The following is an 8544-nucleotide window of genomic DNA, read 5'->3' on the forward strand; positions in this document are numbered from 1 at the left end:
TTGATTCCAGTAACTGTTAATAGGGTATCATCTTATCAAAATGCTTATTCAAATGGTGATATTATTATAATAGGTGATTGTTATTATTTGAGTAATGGACTGCTCTATTACAGGATTTGATCTGGCTAATGTCCTGGACATTTTGAAGAGACATTCCAAAACCCCATTAAAATGGATTTGGATTGTGTATATGTGCCAGATGCAGTAGCTAGGCTGCTACTGTCAGAGAAGCACAAATGAAATATAGTTTTTTGTGCATAAAATAGTCTAGATGCAGTCATCGTGGGTATCTCTATTAAACAGTACCTAATACTTTCAATCTTAATAAAAGAAGCTTTGCATTCAATATAGGTGACTATTTTGATGTGCATGAGCTTCACATGTGGCCAAATTTAGTAGAGTTGACTCTTGAGCATTGTAATTTTATAGCCATTATTGCTAAGCCAAATATCTGCATAATATAATTGGGGAGTATTAAAATTGCTCTCTCATATAACTCACATAGAAAGACTTGATCAGCTTCAAGCGATATGTATATGAGCAGTGCCACTCAACCAATAATAATTTTTTGTTTGTTTGATAATTAAGAACATTGCGACAAATCACTTTTGCATTTGGGCTGTTTTGGCACTGCTTACCTGCCAACACTCTGGCAGTAGGAAATGAAGTTCATGCATTGGGCTTTAAAAAGCATAACTCTACTGCTATGTGCCAATGTCTCAGGTTAATAATAAACCACCACATCTAAAGATTGGGAAATACAAGTAGCCACGATGCTTCAAGCAAGCACTGTAACATGGCTGCTTTGACCATACAATATTGTGCAAGATCCCTGAAAAGTAATAATAATTGATAATGCACCTTACCATCCAGTAGACATTCTTAAGTCTCCTAGTGGCAAAGTAGTTGGAATATTTCTGCAACCAAATGTGACCAGAATTGTGAAAAGGGACTTCCACACACATCCAATTCTATGAATTTGAAAGACCATAACGTAGTTGTCAAAGCAAATACAAACCGCAAATTTTCTCCATCTATTAACCTATGTTGGTTCTCACTACAGTCCAACTTTCAAGCCAATAGCTTATTGAAATCTGAAGTTATTAATTGTCAAAGTTGGTATTTTGGTTTTATTGGAGAAGAGCTTACTGACCAGAGCAAAATAATCCTATTGAGGCAGTGAAGAAGGATGCTTTGTACCTGGTCAAGGGATTTGGTAGCTCTTTCTACCTTTCAGAAATGTTGGATTTAGTCCTGTTTGGGATGATCCATCTGATTACCCAGGGGAAAAGTCAGGCTATAAGCATTAACAGCAAGTTGATGAGTTTCGGTCACTTCAAAGAACTGGTGACATGCTGTAACTTGTACAAAATATTGATGCCAAAATTACAATTCAGATTGGTTTGACATAGATGCACAGCAGGAGGGATATGAAATTACCGTGATAAATAAATTATTCAGTAGGAGCTCAATAGCAGTTCTCCCCACAAGAAATTACAAGTGCTGAATCTGATGCTGACGGAGAATTGTTTGTTCATATGAAAGCTGTTGTAATAAGTTTTTCAAGCTTGTGTGGTACTTCTGGCAATGGTGAGGTCAGCCATGCATGCATGGTTTGTAGAGTTCGAAGACCAAATACCAAATGTTTCTTCACTGCAAGTGGACCTCTATAGCATCTTGATATCTCTGATCCTTGGCTAACTTCCTGATTGCAGCAGTTATCCTAGCACAAGAAGAAGAAGAAATGAGAGAACCATGGAAACATTACAGAAGATAATTACTTAATTGGTCAATAGTGGCAAGATGTGCACATAGTGAGAAGATAGGAATTCCAAGCCACTAACGAAAGCCAACAACAAAATTTGGCCCATAGCAAGAAAGACTGATAGTCTTGAGCCAGCCCACCCGCTACTAGCACCAGATGAGTGAGTGAGAGAGAGAGAGAGAGAGAGAGAGAGAGAGAGAGAGAGAGAGAGAGAGAGAGAGAGAGAGAGAGAGAGAGAGAGAGAGAGATGTGTTGATCTCATATGTTACAATAACATGAACTCACAAAAAGCTGCAGCAGCACAAAATAATAAGCACCAAATCGCCAGGAAGACTATACTGTATGCAGTTAAAGATTAAAATGAAACTCTTTTGAAAAGGAGAGCAATATATAGAATGGTACTGTGCTCAGAAGTTGGATGATCTTACAGCATTCTAGGCAGCTGGGTAGTAAATGAAGCCCAACTTAAGGGTCTTTTAAAATGGCAATATATTATCTCGAACAGCCACAACTTTGGCTAGATGAGAGGACAAGAATTGATCATAAAACTTGTCTGTTCTTCATTATGGCAAATAGAGGACCCCAACAGCTCCAACCCCAGCACATTTGATACTGGTGAGAAATTCAAGGAAAGGGTTTCCAGAGGTTCACATTTAGACAGATTCAAATGAAGGGCAAATTGTGGACCTTGAGTTGAGATTGAAGCTAAAAGCCTCAAGGAAGAATTTGAATGTCCCATCATCTATAATACCAAAGATGTAATGTAATGAACTTAACAGAATCAATAATTATCAACTGCAACAAAACCAAAAGAAAAAAAATCATGCAAAGGGCCTTGTTGTACCCCAGAAGAGGCCATGATATGTCTAGAGCCAAAATGAAGCTCAGCGGGTTGTGAGTAGCACCATTTAACCCACGCAGAAATCTCTGGAAGACTATCAATTCAAAAAAGCAGAATGACTGCATTCTTAAAAGCATTCTTCATATTATCTATCTTCTCTACATATGTGGCTTAATATGAGGTAATATTCTCCTTAAAAATCCTGAAAAAAATCATTGTAACCAGTTACACAAGTTACAAAGTTACAACTTTAACTACTAATATCTCAGTAATCTTTTATGACTTTATATAATTTAGCTCCCAATATCTTACTACAATTGGTTAAAAAGGTATTTAGATGTTGTGAAAATTTATCTTATAACTGGTTTCAGAAGTTACTAGGTTACAGTAGAGATGAACTGAATGGCACAACAAATTGTAGTGGGAAATGGTTAAAGCAGATGACAGTGGCCACAACAAATTGCAATAGGTTACAATGCGTTACAGTAGGTTACAATGGGTTACGGTAGGTTACGATGGGTTACAGTAGGTTACTATAGGTTACAATGGGTTACGGTAGGTTACAATGGGTTACGGTAGGTTACAATGGGTTACGGTAGGTTACAATAGGTTACAATGGGTTACAATGGGTTATGGTAGGTTACAATGGGATAAATTACAGTAGGTTACAATAGGTTACAATGGGTTACGGTAGGTTACGGTAGGTTACAATGGGTTACGGTAGGTTACAATGGGTTACAATAGGTTACAATGGGTTATGGTAGATTACAGTAGGTTATTACAATAGGTTACAATGGGTTATGGTAGGTTACAGTAGGTTACAATGGGTTACAATAGGTTACAATGGGTTACGGCAGGTTACAATAATTTACAGTAGGTTACAATGGGTTACAATAGGTTACAGTAGGTTACAATGGGTTATAATAGATTACAATGGGTTACAATAGGTTACAGTAGGTTACAATGGGTTACAATAGGTTACAATGGGTTACGGTAGGTTACAGTAGGTTACAATGGGTTACAATAGGTTACAATGGGTTACGGTAGGTTACAATAAGTTACAGTAGGTTACAATGGGTTACAATGGGTTACAGTAGGTTACAGTGAGTTACAATAAGTTACAGTAGGCTACAATGGATTACAGTAGGTTGCAATGTGTTACAGTAGGTTACAATGGGTTATAGTGAGTTACAATAGGTTACAATGGGTTACAGTAGGTTACGGTAGGTTACAATAGGTTACAGTAGGTTACGATGGGTTACAATAGGTTACAATGGATTACGGTAGGTTACAGTGAGTTACAATAGGTTACAATGGGTTACGGTAGGTTACAATAGGTTACAGTGGGTTACAATAGGTTTTACAATGGGTTACGGTAGGGTACAATGGGTTACAGTGAGTTACAATAAGTTACAATGGGTTACGGTAGGTTACAATAGGTTACAGTAGGTTATAATGGGTTACAATAGGTTACAATGGGTTACGGTAGGTTACAGTGGGTTACAATAGGTTTTACAATGGGTTACGGTAGGGTGCAATAGGTTACAATGGGTTACAGTAGGTTACAGTGAGTTACAATAGGCTACAGTAGGCTACAATGGGTTACAGTAGGTTACAATGTGTTACAGTAGGTTACAATGGGTTACAGTGAGTTACAATGGGTTACAGTAGGTTACAATGGGTTACGGTAGGTTACAATAGGTTAGGGTAGGTTACAATAGGTTACAATGGGTTACAGTAGGTTACAGTGAGTTACAATAGGTTACAATGGGTTACGGTAGGTTACAATAGGTTACAATAGGTTTTACAATGGGTTACGGTAGGGTACAATAGGTTACAATGAGTTACAGTAGGTTACAATGGGTTCCGGTAGGTTGCAATAGGCTACAGTAGGTTACAATGGGTTACAATAGGTTACAATGGGTTACAGTAGGTTACAATGGGATAATTATAGTAGGTTACAATGGGTTACAATGGATTACATTAGGTTACAAAGTAGGTTACAATGGGTTACAGTAGGTTACAATATGTCACTGTAGGTTGCAATGGGTTACAGTCGATTATAGTAGGTTGAAATGGGGTAGCAATTACAACAGGTTACAATGGGGTAACAAGTACAATAGGTTACAATGGGTTGCAGTAGATTACTATAGGTCACAATGGGGTTATAGTGGGTTACAGTGGGATACGGTAGGTTACAATTAGAATTTCAGGATTTTTAAGGAGAATATTACCCCATTTTAAGCCACATATGAGTTACAGTGGGTTAGGATAAGTTACCGGGTTACGATGTGTTACAACAGGTTACCAATTTATGCCCTCGTTTAATTTCAGATTATTTTTTTTACGGTTTTTGATAAATTCACAGTAACACCTGAAGAAGTATATATACTCTCAACCATGCAATAATAAATATGTAGATTGAAAACAAATAAGTTAGATGCAGCTGGTCCTGACAATTGTCAACCTTATGTTTTGTTTAGCATTTGTAATGGTCTAGTTTTACCCTTGACACTGCTTTTAATAAATCACTTGAAGAATCCACTCTACCCAACTCATGTAAGGATGCCAAAGGTTACATCAATATTCAAGAAGGGATGCAGGCCAAACCCAGCAACTACCTTCTGGTGAGTTTAACATCTGTGATATGCAAAATGCTTGAAGCCATTACAAAAATTCACCTAATGGAACACCTGTAGTCAAAATTGTTGTAATCTTATGTACAATATGGATTTCGTTTTGGAAGATCTTGTGAACTGCAGCTACTGATAGTGGTAAACCATTATATACTGACTGTTTTGATGCTGGTAAAGATATTGATATTTTGCATGTAACTGGATCTCCAGAAAACCTTTGATAAAGTCTCCCATGCACAAGCTACTGATTTGCAAACTTGAAGCTTATGGAGTAAATGGAGACATTCTTAAGTGGATTCAAAATTTCTTAAGTAATTGTAGACAGAGGATTTGTGTCAGTGGATCAGCTTCTTTCTGGTCTACTGTAATCAGTGGTGTTCCACAGGGCAGTGTCTTAGGGCCTTGTATCAACTTTATTTTAGTCTTGAAGTATTTAATTAATGTTAATAATTTTCAGTAGCACTTGTATCAAGTCCAACCTCCTCTGATATCAATAAGTATTGGAATAGTGTAAAATGGTGCAACAAGATTGTTTGAATTTGTGATGTGATAAGGAATTCCTTGTATACTTACACAAAAGGTAAAACGACTTTGTAGTCTCTGGTGCTCCAAGGCATTAATTGCCAAAAATCTCAACCCACTTGCCCGTACACTTAGCAACTAGAATGGTTGAGGGCATTACCACCAACTTATCTACTGATTTAGAAGTAGTCAGTGAGAAGAAAGATCTTGGCGTATGTGTAGGAGTGACTTAAAGCCATCTCTACACTGTCAGAGAGCTGTAGTTAAAGCTTCTCAGGTTCTCTGTTTTATCAGAAGGTGATAGTTGATATGCTTGTCTTTTTATTCAAAATGTATGTACGTCCCATATTGAGTACTGTGTACAGGTTTGGAACCCTTATCTGGCCAAAGATATAAACATACAGTACTAGAATAAGTTCAGAGACAAGCCACTAATACCTTCATGATCTCACATTTGTCATATGAAAGCCACTTAAAAATAAGGTCTGTATCCCTTTACTATAGATGCCAAAGGGGTAATTTGATTGAAGCCTACAAAATATTGAATAACTACTATGACATGGAACCTACTATTTGCACCCCTGTAGTTCAACCATTACCAGAGGCCATGGGCATCAGCTAAAGTTGATGCCTAGGTCATCAGCTAGACAACACATTTTTTGCTATTAAATCAATGGAACTATTTACCAAACACATGCAGTTGTTTTTAAGGAAGAATACGTGTCCAGAATGTTCTAGAACTCCGTAGAACTATTTAGAACTTTGAGGAAATTTGATCATTCTAGTTATTGCAGAATGTACTAGAACAGTAGTATCTATAGATGATTTAGTTTTGTACAAAAGGATTTGTCATTTGTATGCTGTTATCTCTGATTTTGCTGAGTTATAAAGTTGTTGCTAGTTATATTCTGCTGTAGTACTGTTTTTAATATTACAAATATCTCTAAACTAGTCATTCTACTGGACTAGTAGCTATCTCTGCAACAGTTGTAACTGCACCCACCATAGCAATGTTAACATTCAAGCACTATAATTATATCAGTGTTTAGACAATTTCTGGAAGCAATTTAAATATACAATTATTATAGGAAAGCCTGCCAACAATTTAGAAATCATGACCCAATCAAATAATAATAATAATACAGTAATTTGATTTGTTTCAAAGTATATAACTACCATTAAAAACAAATTCCAAACTCTCACATCACAATTTTTAAGCTGAATGAGTGTAGTTGTTAGAAAAAACTCAAAAGTGTGTAGGAGTAGTTTTACAATATGTATATTGTGGCATAATCATTGTGGTTGCCATGGACACAAATATTTTCCATTTGATTCATGGAAATTAAAAATATCATAATACAAAACGACAGAACACTGCCAATCAGAAGTTATAGTCATGCATAATTTTCTACTATTGGAAGTGTTGTAACAAGCTGTAACCTACTGTACCTTGTTGCAACCTATCATAACCTGCTGTAACCAAAAATAACCTATTGTAACCCATCATAACTCATTGTAACAGGCCTTAAATCACTGTAACTGTTTGTAACAGACTGTAGCCTATCATAACCTGTTGTAACCTATTGTAATCAACCGTAGCTTCTTGTAACCCACCGTAACTTGTGGTAACCCATTATAACATGTTGTAACATACTGTAACCCATTGTAACCTACTGAAACCTATTGTAACCTATCGTAACCCATTGTAACTTACTGTAGCCCATTGTGACCTACTGTAACCCATTGTAACCTATTGTAACCTACTGTAACCCACTGTAACCTACTGTAACCCACTGTAACCTACTGTGACCTATTGTAACCTACCGTAACTTATTGTAACCTATTGTAACTCACTGTAACCCATTGTAACCTATTGTAACTCACTGTAACCCATTGTAACCTATTGTAACTCACTGTAACCCATTGTAACACCTATTGTAATCCATTGTAACCCACTGTAACCGATTGTAACCTATTGTAACCTACCGTAACCCATTGTAACCTACCGTAACCCATTGTAACCTACCGTAACCCATTGTAACCTATCGTAACCCATTGTAACCTACCGTAACCCATTGTAACCTACTGTAACCCATTGTAACCTACTGTAACCTATTGTAACCTATCGTAACCCATTGTAACTTACGTAGCCCATTGTAACTTACTGTAGCCCATTGTAACCTATTGTAACCTACCGTAACCCATTGTAACTTACTGTAGCCCATTGTAACTTACTGTAGCCCATTGTAACCTACTGTAACCCATTGTAACTTATTGTAACCTACTGTAACCCACTGTAACCTACTGTGACCTATTGTAACCTACGTACCGTAACTCATTGTAACCTATTGTAACTCACTGTAACCCATTGTAACCTATTGTAACTCACTGTAACCCATTGTAACCTATTGTAACTCACTGTAACCCATTGTAACCTATTGTAATCCATTGTAACCGATTGTAACCCACTGTAACCCATTGTAACCTATTGTAATCTACTGTAACCCATTGTAACCTACCGTAACTCATTGTAACCTATTGTAACTCATTGTAACCCATTGTAACCTATTGTAACCTACTGTAACCTACCGTAACCCATCATAACCTACTGTAACCCATTGTAACCTACTATAACCCACTGTAACCCATTGTAACCTATTGTAACTTATCGTAACCCATTGTAACCTACAGTAACCCATTGTAACCTACTGTAACCCATTGTTACCTACTGTAACCCATTGTTACCTACTGTAACCCAGTGTTACCTACGGTAACCCATA

Source organism: Dysidea avara, chromosome 2 (genome assembly GCF_963678975.1).
Source record: "Dysidea avara chromosome 2, odDysAvar1.4, whole genome shotgun sequence".
NCBI classification, from domain to species: domain Eukaryota; kingdom Metazoa; phylum Porifera; class Demospongiae; order Dictyoceratida; family Dysideidae; genus Dysidea; species Dysidea avara.